Below are 13,889 nucleotides of genomic sequence, written 5' to 3' on the forward strand. Positions count from 1 at the left end.
TGTGGGCAATTCATTCATTCATTCAACAAACATGTACAGAGTGCCTGTCACGCACTTGGTGTTGTTTTTAACACTGGGAACCCAGCATGTTTGATAAAACAGACAAACACTCATACCTTCTTGGGACTTACATTCTAGGAAAGAACAGACAATAAGAAAATAAACAAAATTATCAGAGCTAGTATAAATGCTAAAAAGAAAAGCAAAAAAATAGGAAATGGGATGGAGTGAGGGGCTTGCGTTTGAGGCAGAAAGGACTCTTGTTAAGGTGACATTTGACTGGAGCAAGTCAAGGGTGAAAGAAGCAAGATCGTTTAGGTGCTAGAGTGATTATTGAGGAGAGAGGTAATGGTGGCTTAGGATGGGCAGCCATGAAGATGGTAAAGATACCGTACCCTGAGTGTGTGTGTGTGTGTGTGTGTGTGCGCGCGCATGTATTCAGTCATTCAGTCATGTCCGACTCCTTGCAATCCCGTGGACTGTAGCCTGCCAGGCTCCTCTGTCCATGACATTTTTCAGGCAAGAATATAGGAGTGGGTTACCATTTCCTCCTCCAGGGGATCTTCCTGACCCAGGGATCAAACCTGCATCTCCTGTGTCTCCTGCATTGCAGGTGGATTCTATACCGCTGAGCCTTGGGGAGGTGGAGTAGAAGGAGAAGAAGATGTAGTAAGGGCTAGAAGGTTCAGCCTGTGACAGTATAAGAATTGAGTCACTGTTGAGACTGAGAGTGGAACAGGCATGGGGAGATCAGGAGCTGTTGGAACAAATTCACTGGAGAAGTCTGTTCACTTCTAGGTGCAGAGAGCAGGCAGGTAGGTGGATGCATGAGTCTGGAGCTCACGGCAGTAGCCCAGGCTAGCAGTACAAATCCAAGCTTAAATAAGAGAATCAGATAAAGTGTTTGGACCCCTGTGAATCTTAGAAAGAAGACAGACAGGTCCATGCCAGGCTGACTCCCTGCTAACTTGAACGTATCAACGTGCACAATTTAAGCTGATACCTCTGTAAAATCACGCACTTTTTACACATCACAGTCCTTTCGAGTCTCTCATGAATGGGTGTGAGCAGTGTCATCAGGAGGACCTTCAGAGCTCTCCCCAAACACTTATTCCCAAGTTAATCATGCCCTTGCCAGGATTCTAGCTCAACTGGTCAGGTCTTCATTCTATAAAAGCTCCCCACGTGGTTTTTGTGGACACCCAAGTACCATCCATTGGTCAGAACCTTGGGTGCTAAACTCATAATGCCAAGAATATTGTAAAAGTAGGGGGTGAGTTACTGGGGGCAAGAAGGCAGCTGTGGTGGCCGCAGCTGAGGAAACAAGATGGTAGATTTTCTGAAAGCACTGCCTGTCTACAACAAAAGCAATTTTAGTAGATTTCATGCCGACTCTGGGTGCAAAGCCTCGAACAGACGTCCCTCGGTCTCCCTGCCCACTCGGGAGTACCCGTCTGAACAGATCATCGTGACAGAAAAAACATTCTTTTGCGCTTCCTACATCAGCAATGGGACAGAAAGAATGCCGCCAGGAAGAGAGACCTGGAGCTAGTGGCCCTGGGGGGCGAGAGCTCGGCACCCCGCGCCCCCTCAAGGTCGCACGGAGGACAGCCCGACGTGTACGAGGACACTTAAGGCTCACGCTCCCCGACAGGCGCCTCCTGTCTTGTCTGCTCCTCGCTCACCTGCCTTGTGGTAGCGCCCTCCCACCCCCACCCCCACCCCCACCCCCACCCCCATCCGACCCCCACCTCCACCCCCACCCTCACCCCCACCCCCACCCCCTCCAGCGGCCCACCGTGCCCCTTCCACACCGCCTCCAACTTCATAGAAGCCAATGTACTTATTTTCCTTGAGTTTTTATTTACGCTGGTAAAATGTACCAAGTGATGGTTACAGGGGACGTCAGATCCAGTAGTGTGATGTTGGTAGATGCTTAAAAAAATATATATATATTGTTACTCACCTCCCCACCCCCACCCCCGTCCAGTTCTCCTTCCTCCTCTTGCCCCCCAGTTCTCCTCTGGAAAACTGGAGCGTGTCTGTGAGTGTCTAGAGCCGGAACACTGCTGCGGCTGGCCGGCAAAGGTGGGGGGCCCTTCTCCCAGCCCCCTCCTACCAGTCCAGGCCTTAAAGACTTGGCCCTGTCTCAAGTTCCACTGGGACCTATTCTGTGCCGAGACCTTGCTCTAAGACTGAGTAAGGGGGAGAAGTCAGCCCTTCAGGATCTTTCTCTTAAGTCATTTTATCATAGACTAGTGCGTGCTCCATGTCCACCCCAATAAAAGGATCTTTCCTTAAAAAAAAAAGAGAGAGAGAGAGAAGAGGGGGAAAGAAATATCCAAGTAATAAAGGTGGGTATGCTTATCCTTGCTTCCCAGGTGGCACGTGTGGTAAAGAACCTGTCTGCCAGTGCAAGGAAACATAAGAGATGCAGGTTCTATCCCTGGGTCAGGAAGATCCTCTGGAGGAGGGCATGGCAACCCACTCTAGTAGTCTTGCCTGGAGAATCCCGTGGACAGAGGAGCCTGGTGGGCTACAATCCACAGGGTCCCAAAGAGTCAGACATGACAGAAGTGACTTAGCATGCACACAAGCATGCTTATCCTCATTTTATAGGTAAGGAATTAGCAGCTCAGAGATGAAACAAGCTTCCTAGAGTCACATAGCTGGTGGCTGATAGCCAGGATTTGACACAGGTTTCCAGGTCGGATTCAGTGGTGTTCTTGTCACCACACTACTCTGCTGCTTGGTCACTCGTCATTCCACCGAGAAGGAGAAAGCCTGTTTTGGGAGTCTGAATGACCGAAACGTGTCAGGGGTAAGTTTTCCTGCCCTCTTAGCCAACTCTTCAGCCTGAAAGAGGTAAGGATTGAGCCGATATGTCCCCAATCCTAATATAATCAGAGTCACCGGGAGGATTCCTATGCCTCCATCCCCAAAGTTAATGCTTCGTTAGATCAGAGTGAGAAACACAGTCTTAGATGCAAAGTGCTGGCTGCTCCAAACACTCAGTCATTTCTTGGAATCTTTCTTCCACTTCCCTCAGGTGCTCAGCAGCAGATCGTGAACCCCTCCCAGCTTGGCTCTGGTCCCTGGGTCCTGGCAGGAGAGGGTTAAAGCCCTGAGAACTCGGGGCTCTTCTCTCATGAGAATGGAATGTGGAGGGGAGCAGCTGAGCGGGATGCGGGCTGTCCAGGGCTGAGCATGGCCATTGTTGCAGAACAATTGACCCCCAGGAACAGAACAGCAGACGCTAATTATGGGACACTCGTGTTGTCATGTAATTATGAGGCCTCTGGAACCATTAGCATAAGAAACTAAGCTCACTGGCTCGTTTTGGTCATAACTTTTCCCAAAATGCTCTGCTCAGAAATCTGAAGAAGTAAGACTGTTAACTCAGAGTTGCATAAAAGACTCAGTCCAGAGAGTCTCGGGTTTTGGTCATGCTAAAATCTCCCAGTTGCTTGATACATATGTGGAGTCTCAGGACGCACTTCCAGAAACTTGGGTTTGGTGGAACTGAGTGGAAATGAAATTAGCCATTGAAATTCACAGAAGTCCAAATTTAGCCATCCTTGGGAGTTGGCAGAAGTCCTGGCAACCATACTGGAGTTTTCTAAGTACCTTCACTCCCTTAGCAAGGACTCTGATGCTCAACTGTTGTTGCCTGAGCCTTGTGAGTTAATCAACACATCCTCAAACACCAATTGAACCCCAAGATAGCTCACCAGGAAGACCAAGTCGAATGACTAAATTTCTCTGCACACAACCTCAGATCTGATGGGAAAGTAAGAATCACAGAGAAGACAATGATATAAAACTGGAGTGATAAAGGCTCTGAAAAGAGAAAGGATGAAGGAGCAAAATGACCTCATCTGAGGGTCCTTGGGTGTCTGATCACTGAATTAGGTGACTTTAGACGTGAGTCAGAAATCTATGGTAATCTAGCTTGGTTAAGATAGAATAAGTGATGTGTATGTTTGTTTAATACAGCACGAGCTACAGCTGCTGCAGAAATAACCAGAAACCAAGGAGAAATGCCTCCAGAGCGTTCTCTAGGCTTCATTCTTCCACACTGACTTCCTGGGCCACCTGGACGCCACCAACTCCCTGCCTCACACCTCCCTCACTCTCCCATCTGAAAGATGCTACACCTCTTCCTTTAACTCCAATTTGAAAATTCCTAGGAAGATTTCTGCTTGGCCCAATGGGCTCCATTCTCCAGCTCTGGTCCAGGGGAAAAAAGCTGCAATGATTGACAGCTCATAGAACCAAAGGGTGAAGACAGGATAGGAAGCTTCTCCCTCAATGAGAGAAGAGAAAGATTGAGCAAAATTTGGTCCCTATCGTTACATACCCTACTCCATTTAAATCTCGCAACCAGGTTGGGAAGAGGTAAACACTGCTAAAGTGTTCTAAGACCCTTGCATTGATTGGGAAGAAGATAAAAATACACATTAATGTTGGACTTTGATAAGTCAAGGACACTTGTTGTAGTCTCTATGGTAGCCTTTAAAGGAATAGTAAAAGTATGTATAATTACTGAGGTGACAAAAGAGGCCACAAAAACACAAACTTCAACAGAAAAAAATAAAGGATAGAGGAAAATAGAAATTACACAGTAAAATGGTAGATTTAAACTTAAATACATTCTTAATTACACTAAATATAAATAGTCAAAAGGGTCAAAATTAATACAAAGATAAACCATATTAAAAAGTATAAAACTCATATGTTCTTTAACAAGAGATAAATCTGAAATAGAAGGATACAGAAAAGCTGAAAGTAAGATGTCAGTGGGTTGCTTTTGGGAAGAGGACATCTAAACATCTCTTTCATCAGAGACCTGAATGAAATGAGTCCTATGCATGTCCAAAGGGACATGTTACAGAAAGAGGAAGTAGCACATAAAAGGTTTGAAGATGAGAATGAGTGGATTGTGAAGGAAGTGTTAATAGAATTTGGGATGAATTCGGTACTGGGGGTTGATGAGGGAAAGAACAGAATAAAGAATAACTTTTTAGTGTTTGAACCTGAGCAGAAAAATGCGTGAAGTCATTAACTGAAATAAGGAGGAGTGAGGTGGCTTAGCACTAAAGAATCTGCCTTGCCAATGCAGGAACTGCAAGAGATGTGGGTTTAGATCCCTGGGTTAGGAAGAACCCCTGGAAATGAGGAGGAAATGGCAATCTACTCCAGTATTGTTGCCTGGAAAATTTCACGGACAGAGGACCCTGGCGGGCTACAGTCCATGGAGTTGCAAAGAGTCGGACACAAGTGAGTGACTGAGCATGCACGCACGAAGGAGAAACAGATTCTAAAGTAGGGAGTGAGGGGATCAATCAGTACTTTGGTATTCTGCTTTGGATGGTTTACATTGGAGATGCTTACTAGACATCAATTGGAAGTGTTAGGTTGCCAGGTGAATATATAAGCTGAGATCAAGGGAGATGTCAGAAGTATAAAACTGAAAGTCATCAGTGTGTAAATGATATTTAAAAACAACTGTACTCAAAGCCTGCTGATTGTTGGATCAAAGTGTAGAACCAGAAACAAGGAGATCATGATGAAAGAGGACTGGTAATTAGTAATAAGACCAATTCAGTACGAATTTAAAGTATTATATATTTCTAAAAATTAACTCTCAGAAAAGAATTGCCCTAAATTTTAGTCCTTACAAAATCTCTCATATTATGGGAAGTCACTCTCAATTTCTTTGTTTCGAACAAAAATCCTGGCTGGGGAGGAAACAACGACCTGAAATGACCTCAATCAATGCTGGTTTGGGATGATTAGAGATGGCACCTGACAGAGTCAGTCAATAAGGAAGGCAAAGAAATTTGACACAGATTTAGTAATTATTGCTGGAGGTATCACCTCACAATTGCAGGCGTCCGATGTCTTTGTAAACAAGCCTCTTAAAGCTTGCTTTAAAATCAATACAGGAAATGGTTGTCTGTGGAAGTCATGCACAAACACCACCAGGACAAATTAAACAACCCAAACCTGTCCTGACACAATGCATTACTGTGGCTTGGGATACAGGTTTCTGTGAAAGCAAAAATATAGATTCAAACGTTAATGTATCTCAAATGCCTTAAACGGAAATAAAGATAATGTGGTGTGGAAAACTTAAGATGATTCCCCCCAAAATGGCCCTACAGATGACAAGAACACTGATGTCCGAGATACTGGTGAAGACTTTGAACAAAACTGCTCCTTAAAACATGAGTGGCAGGACTTCCCTGGTGGTCCAGTGGTTAAGAATCGGCCTACCAATGCAGGGGATATGGGTTTGTTCCCCACAGGGGAGATCTCACATGCCTCAGGGCAACTAAGCCTGTAAGCTTAATCTACTGAAGCCCATGTGCTCCAGACCCCATGCTCTGCAACCAGAGAAACCACCACAGTGAGTAGCCCCTGCTCGTCACAACTAGAGAACAGGAGCAGTGGAGACAGGGCAGCCGAAAATAAATAATAAATAAATTTTGTTAAAAATAAATGGAAAAAAGCAATAAAGCAATAAATAAAATTATTTTTGTAATATATAATTCTAAATGTGTGTAATTATTCCAAAAAATTTTGTAAGTAAACACCTGTTTCCACTATGCCCTAAAGTTTTTTTTTTTTTTTAATATTTAAGATGACTAAGAATCTGTTCATATTTAACTTATATGCAAATTACATCATGAGAAACGCTGGACTGGAAGAAACACAAGCTGGAATCAAGATTGCCAGGAGAAATATCAATAACCTCAGATATGCAGATGACAGCACCCTTATGGCAGAAAGTGAAGAGGAACTGAAAAGCCTCTTGATGAAAGTGGGGAGTGAAAAAGTTGGCTTAAAGCTCAACATTCAGAAAACGAAGATCATGGCATCTGGTCCCATCACTTCATGGGAAATAGATGGGGAAACAGTGGAAACAGTGTCAGACTTTATTTTTTGGGGCTCCAAAATCACTGCAGAAGGTGACTGCGGCCATGAAATTAAAAGACGCTTACTCCTTGGAAGGAAAGTTATGACCAACCTAGATAGCATATTCAAAAGCAGAGACATTACTTTGCCAACAAAGGTCCATCTAGTCAAGGCTATGGTTTTTCCAGTGGTCATGCATGGATGTGAGAGTTGGACTGTGAAGAATTGATGCTTTTGAACTGTGGTGTTGGAGAAGACTCTTGAGAGTCCCTTGGACTGCAAGGAGATCCAACCAGTCCATTCTGAAGGAGATCAGCCCTGGGATTTCTTTGGAAGGAATGATGCTAAAGCTGAAACTCCAGTACTTTGGCCACCTCATGCGAAGAGTTGACTCATTGGAAAAGAGTCTGATGCTGGGAGGGATTGGGGGCAGGAGGAGAAGGGGATGACAGAGGATGAGATGGCTGGATGGCATCACTGACTCAATGGACGTGAGTTTGAATGAACTCCGGGAGATGGTGATGGACAGGGAGGCCTGGCGTGCTGCGATTCATGGGGTTGCAAAGAGTCAGACACGACTGAGCGACTGAACCGAATTGAACTGAAGAATCTGGTGCTGCTGCTGCTGCTAAGTTGCTGCAGTTGTGTCTGACTCTGTGTGACCCCATAGACAGCAGCCCACTAGGTTCCCCCGTTCCTGGGATTCTCCAGAGGCTATTCTAAATTGGAAAATGGATGGAGATATATGTTATATTCTGGTTTGCCCTGTAGTTAATTAAACATGTATGGTATTGGATGTTCCTATGGCTGTAAAGTGCTTCCCTGATGGCTCCGATGGTAAAGAATCCACCTGCAATGCAAGAGACCTGGGTTCATTTCCTGGGTTGGGAAGATCCCCTGGAAGAGGAAATGGCAACCCAGCTGTTGAGGGGCTTCCGAAGTGGTGCTAGTGGTAAAGAACCCACCAGTGCAGGAGATGTAAGAGATTTGGGTTGGATCCCTAGGTCAGGAAGATCCCCTGGAGGAGGGCATGGCAATCCACTCCAGAAATCTTGCCTGGAGAATCCCATGGACAGAGGAGCCTGGTGGGCTCTGGTCCATAGAATAGCAAGGAGTCGGACTTAGAGACTTAGCACACATGGCTGTAAAACTAATGCAAAGTTACGGCACTATCTCCACATAGGAGGCATGAAGAGAAAGACCTAGGTGAGTCCTGAGAAAATCTGAGACTGAGGTCCCTGCATAAACAGCATTCTGAAACCATGGTAATGGAGCCATACAAGAGCAATGCTCCTATCACATTTCTCTGAGCCAGAGTCTGAATACTGCTGAGGGTACAGCATTCTAAAGAATGAGGAGTGTATGCACGCACATGTGCATGCGTGCATGCACACACACACACACACATATGCCAGATGTTATCAAGGTGAAGGCAGAATCATGGAAGATGGGGACAGTCATCTTGAGACTATTCTCACAAATATAGACCAACATCATCAACAAATAAGGTTGGGGTGAGAATATCCTTAGTCTTCAACACAGAAAGCCTATAGTAATGAGCTTTTCCTTTAGCTTGACATCTCTTCAATCTGATTGATCCACTTCCAAAAAGGGAGAAAAATGAGAATCAGAAGAGGCGCCCCCCAGTAGGCCAGGGCACTTCCCCATCTGCATGTTGCCCAATAGGTACAACAAATATAGAAAAATGTACCAATTTCCAGTTAAAGATGATGAATTGATGAATTGAACCCAAGCATTGCACTCTGCTCTCTTTAGAAATTCCATGAAAACAACAAAAGGGGATTTAGCAACAACAAATAAAGCACAGATTAAAAAGGACCAGTAAGAGGAAAAGCAACAACAACATTTTGAAAGATGGAACAAGTGAAACATATTTAACTGAGAATTAAGAAAGCTGAGTTCTAAGACAGCAGGGGTAAATCCAAGAACCAACTCAATTTATATAAACCCCCTTCCACCTTGCCAAAATAATCGGCAATTGTTATCAGGAATCTCTAGAGGCAGAGAAGATTCAAGTAGAAGCTGGATGGGGGGTTGGAAGTCTCTTGGGGAGACAGTCCAATACCCTTGCCCCTTCCCCTCCCCGACTGATCATACCCAGACAGAGGACTGAAGGTCTAGTCCCTGAAAAAAGGACACCAAGCCACACTGAAGGAAACAAAGAACAAAGCCAACACTCACTCCCTGGATTTTGAAACCCCCGACTCCTCCCTTATTCATCTTCAGAGTGTGAAGGCAGGCCCTCTTCCTCCAGGCAGGCGACTGTGAAAGTTTTCTCTGGGAATCAGAGCAGTGCATTAGGAAAGTCCCAAAGCTGCTAACATTGAGTTTGCCCATGGATATGTCCAGTTAAGGGGCTTCCTCAGTGGCTCAGCAGTAAAGAATCCACCTGCAAGGTCGGAGACTCGGGTTTGATCCCTGGGTCAGGAAGATCCCCTAGAGGAGGTCATGGCAACCTATTCCAGTATTCTTGCCAGGAGAATCCCATGGACAGAGGAGCCTGGTGGGCTATGGTTCATAGGGTCGCAGAGAGTCAGACACGACTGAAGTGACTGGGCACGCATGCATGACCAGTCAAATTACTCACAGGGAGTTTCACAGTCAACAAGCTCGGCTCATGCTTTCAGAGCTTCTGATACATTTCTTAGTCCCCTATTATTAAATATGTTCAGATAACTCAGATATCGGACTACCAGATATCTGAGAAAACCTCTAATGTGAAAATCAGAACTCAAACTTGTTTTTTAAAAAAATGGCAGGCAGGATAATGACCCCTCAAAACGTCCATGTCCGAATCCCCAGAACCTGTAAATGTGCTAAATATGTTACATGGCTGCAAAGGCAAGTAAGCTTGATAATCAACTGACTTTGAGGTGAGATTATCCTGGATTATCCGGATGAACCCCGTCTAATGACACGCAGCCTTGAAAGCTGAGGACATTTCCTGGCTATGGTCAGACAGAGATGTGACAACTAGAGAAAGAGTCAGAGGGTTGTGAGTCTCTGGCTTTGCAGATGAGAAATGGGGCTGTGAGGAAGGAATGTGGTAGCCTCTAAAAGCTGCGAAAGCCTAGAAAATGGAGTCTCCAGAAAGGAACACAGTCCTATGATTATAGCCCAGTGAAATCTGCTGTTGTTCAGTCGTCCAGTCAGGTCTGACTCTTTGCAACCTCAAGGACTGTAGCACGCCGGGCTCCTCTGTCCTCCACTATCTCCTGGAGTTTGCTCAAATTCATGTCCATTGAGTTGGTGATGCTATCTAACCATCTCATATTGAACTTTTTTTTCCTACAGAATGGTAAGACAATAAATTTGTGTCATGTTAATTTGTTACAACAGCAATAAAAATCAATACAAAGGGATTTCAAAAAAGAGATATGATTTAGGAAGAAGACCTCTTTTTACTAAGTATTCATTTCCTCAAAGGTATGAAGGGTTGCAAGCATGAAACAAGAACAGGATTCTATTTTTGATAAAAGCAACATTCTGAGAACAAGAGGGTGCTCTTAAAGTTAAAAATAAGATAGGAGAATTTTTTTTTTTAATCAGCAGCAGGGTTGGAAGATATAGATGAGGAAATCTCCCAGAAAATGGACCAAAAAGACAAAGATACAGAAAATTGGCAAGAAAGGTAAGAAATGATCCAAATAAGAGGAGTTCCAGAGGAGCATAGGGGAGTATATACATGGGTTCTGGTAGCAATTTCAATGTGGGAGAAGGTCCCCACGCCAATAAGCAATTCTCAGACCCCAGCTGGGAGTCCTACAATTCAACTGGATTCTGACACCATCTACCTGGATGAGGCATCAGATTCCACGGGTAAATGGTTCAATGCTATGTGACTCCCTCACCCAGGCCAATCACAGGTCCAGTTTTTCACCTGTGCTTCTGACCCCACTGGCTAGAAATCAGATTCCAATCACCCCCTCTTCAGGTTTCAGCAACTTGCTGGAGTGGCTCATAGGACCCAGAGAAATAATTTATTTACTAGATTGCTGGTTTATTATAGAAAAGATAAAACTCAGGAACTGCCAGATGGAAAAGCTGTGCAGGGCAAGGTGTGGAGGAAGGGCACAGGGCTTGTAAGCCCTCTCCAGGACAGACACTGTCTTCGCATCTCCATGTGTTCACCAATCTGGACGCTGTCTGAACCAGGTCCTTTGGGGGTTTTTTGAAGGCTTCATTATCATCTGCCATTGGTGACTGATTCACCCTCCAGCCCCTCTCCCCAACTTCAGAGGTTGGAGTGGGGGATGGAGGGTGGGGTACTGAAAGTTCTAACCCTCTAATGACATGGTTGTTTCCCCTGGCAACCAGCCTCCATCCTTAGGTTACCTAAGGGCTAGCCAAAAGTGACCTCAATAACATAACAAGACACTCTTCTCACGGGAAATTCGAAGGGTGTTAGTAGCTCTGTGCCAGGAAAGGGGTCAAAGACTAAACATATATTTCTCATTATAAATCACAATATTACCGTATGTCAGTAACAAAATAATAGCAATTCTCCCCAAAGAGAAGGATCTCAACTTCCAGATTGAAAAAATCCACAAGTATCTAGCAAGACGCACACAAAAAAAGACTAAAGCAGGGGTCCCCAGCCTCCAGGCCATGGACCGGTACTTCCTGTCAGATCAGCAGTGGCATTAGACTAGAAATTTAAAAAAGAAATACAGTGCACAACAAATGCAGTGCACTTGAATCATGCCCCCACCCTGATCTGCTGAAAAATTGTCTTCCACAAAATTGTCCCACGTGCCAAAAAAGTTGGGGTCCACCGAAAGGATATCATTGTGAAATTTCAAAACACTGGGAGCAAATAGATTTTTTAAAAAATATTTCTGATTATTTTTAGCCTACTTAATCTGTCCATTTCAGAGTAGAATATGATAAAATGTCCAATGGCAAATAATGAATTATCAACATCTCCTTGAGGTTCTATCAATTGTTGCTTGATCCATCCCATCTCTTGTATTCTTTCCTCCAGCTGTTCTGTTTTTCATGCTTAATATCGCTTCTTTTAAACAATTTCTTAGTTTTTCTTCACACTCTTTCCATCTTGCTTTATTTCTTTGAGTCTTTTTGTAATGCTTATTTTAAATTCTGGATCCATCGGTCTCAATAATTCTGTGTCAGGTGGGATGCATTTAGTTTCCCGTCTTCCCTAAGAAAGGCACTCCCTGTCTAGTTATTCTGGGGGCTGTGAGTCCGTGACTCCATGATGCCAGCAGAGCCCCTTGCTGTTCTGTTTTGGTTCTGCTGACACTGGAGGTCTGGGCTGTTGCTTCCAGTTTCTATGGTGAAGTGACCGTCCAAGGTGGTATCACGGCGTTTCAGGAGCAGCAAAGGCAGGACTTTTAAAAAGCTTTCCTTCATCCCAACAACGGGTTTTTATCCTCGTTCTTAAAAGTGCCAGCTCTTCACACACTGATAAAATCAGAACACCTGGAAATTTACAATATGCATCTCCAGAGGTCTGGGGGTGTGCCTTGATTTTCTCAACCCTGTATTTTAGGGAAAAAAAAAAGTCAAACCTATAAAACAGTTGAAAAAGATAGTATAATGAACACCAGTGTGATCTTCACCTGGATTCACCAAACGTTGCCACGCTTGCTTTTGCCCTCTCTGTCTCTTTCTCTCCCTTCCTCTCTCTCTCTCCCCGCTTCATGGGAGTACAGAGTGTTTTGTTTTATTTTGCTGAACCATTTGAAAGTAACTTGCAGACATAACTTTTCATCTCTAAGACTTCAGCATGACTCTCCTAAGAACAACAACATTCTCCTATTGTTATCGGGTGTGAATATTTTTAGAAGCTTCCTTGGGTAATATTTAATGTGCAGCCAGGATTGAGAATCACGGCTCTAAGCCATCTTCCCACTATTGCCTTTACTTGCCTTATCCCCTACCCATCAACACACATGAGCGCACACACACACACACACACACACACACACACACACCCCAAATGCAATACACACATATACACCACACATACTACATATCACGCACATAACACGCCACACCACACATACACACTATGAACATGCACTCACACCACACACACACCAGCTCAAGGCAACCTGGCGACCTTCAAAGTCCTCAAGAATTTTTGACAGTTTTTTTGTTTTTGCTTTTTTGGCCATTCTGTTCACTTCAGTTGAGTCGCTCAGTCGTGTCTGACTCTTTGCGACCCCATGAATCACAGCACACCAGGCCTCCCTGTCCATCACCAACTCCCGGAGTTCACTCAAACTCATGTTCATCAAGTTGGTGATGCCATCCAGACATCTCATCCTCTGTCGTCCCCTTCTCCTCCTGCCCCAATCCCTCCCAGCATCAGGCTTTCTTCCAATGAGTCAACTCTTCCCATGAGGTGGCCAAAGTACTGGAGTTTCAGCCTCAGCATCAGTCCTTCCAAAGAATACCCAGGATCTCCATTAGATCTCCATTAGAGATCTCTATTAGAATGGACTGGTTGGATCTCCTTGCAGTCCAGGGGACTCTCAAGAGTCTTCTTCAACACCACAGTTCAAAAGCATCAATTCTTCGGCGTTCAGCCTTCTTCACAGTCCAACTCTCACATCCATACATGACCACTGGAAAGACCATAGCCTTGACTAGACGGACCTTTGTTGGCAAAGTAATGTCTCTGCTTTTGAATATGCTATCTAGGTTGGTCATAACTTTCCTTCCAAGGAGTAAGCATCTTTTAATTTCATGGCTGCAATCACCATCTGCAGTGATTTTGGAGCCCCAAAAAATAAAGTTTGACCCTGTTTCTACTGTTTCCCCATCTATCTGCCATGAAGTGATGGGACCAGATACCATGATCTTCATTTTCTGAATGCTGAACTTTAAGCCAACTTTTTCACTCTCCTCTTTCACTTTCATCAAGAGGCTCTTTAGCTCCTCTTCACTTTCTGCCATAAGGGTGGTGTCATCTGCATATC

The 13,889-nt window shown here is 44.5% G+C and overlaps 1 pseudogene; it reads left to right on the top strand.

Moving 5' to 3' along the window:
• The first annotated feature begins 581 nt into the window (after window positions 1-581).
• On the top strand, window positions 582-1,666 carry LOC113902772 (annotated as a pseudogene).
• The last annotated feature ends 12,223 nt before the right edge of the window (window positions 1,667-13,889 follow it).

The sequence above is a fragment of the Bos indicus x Bos taurus genome, chromosome 13 (genome assembly GCF_003369695.1).
Source record: "Bos indicus x Bos taurus breed Angus x Brahman F1 hybrid chromosome 13, Bos_hybrid_MaternalHap_v2.0, whole genome shotgun sequence".
NCBI classification, from domain to species: Eukaryota; Metazoa; Chordata; class Mammalia; order Artiodactyla; family Bovidae; genus Bos; species Bos indicus x Bos taurus.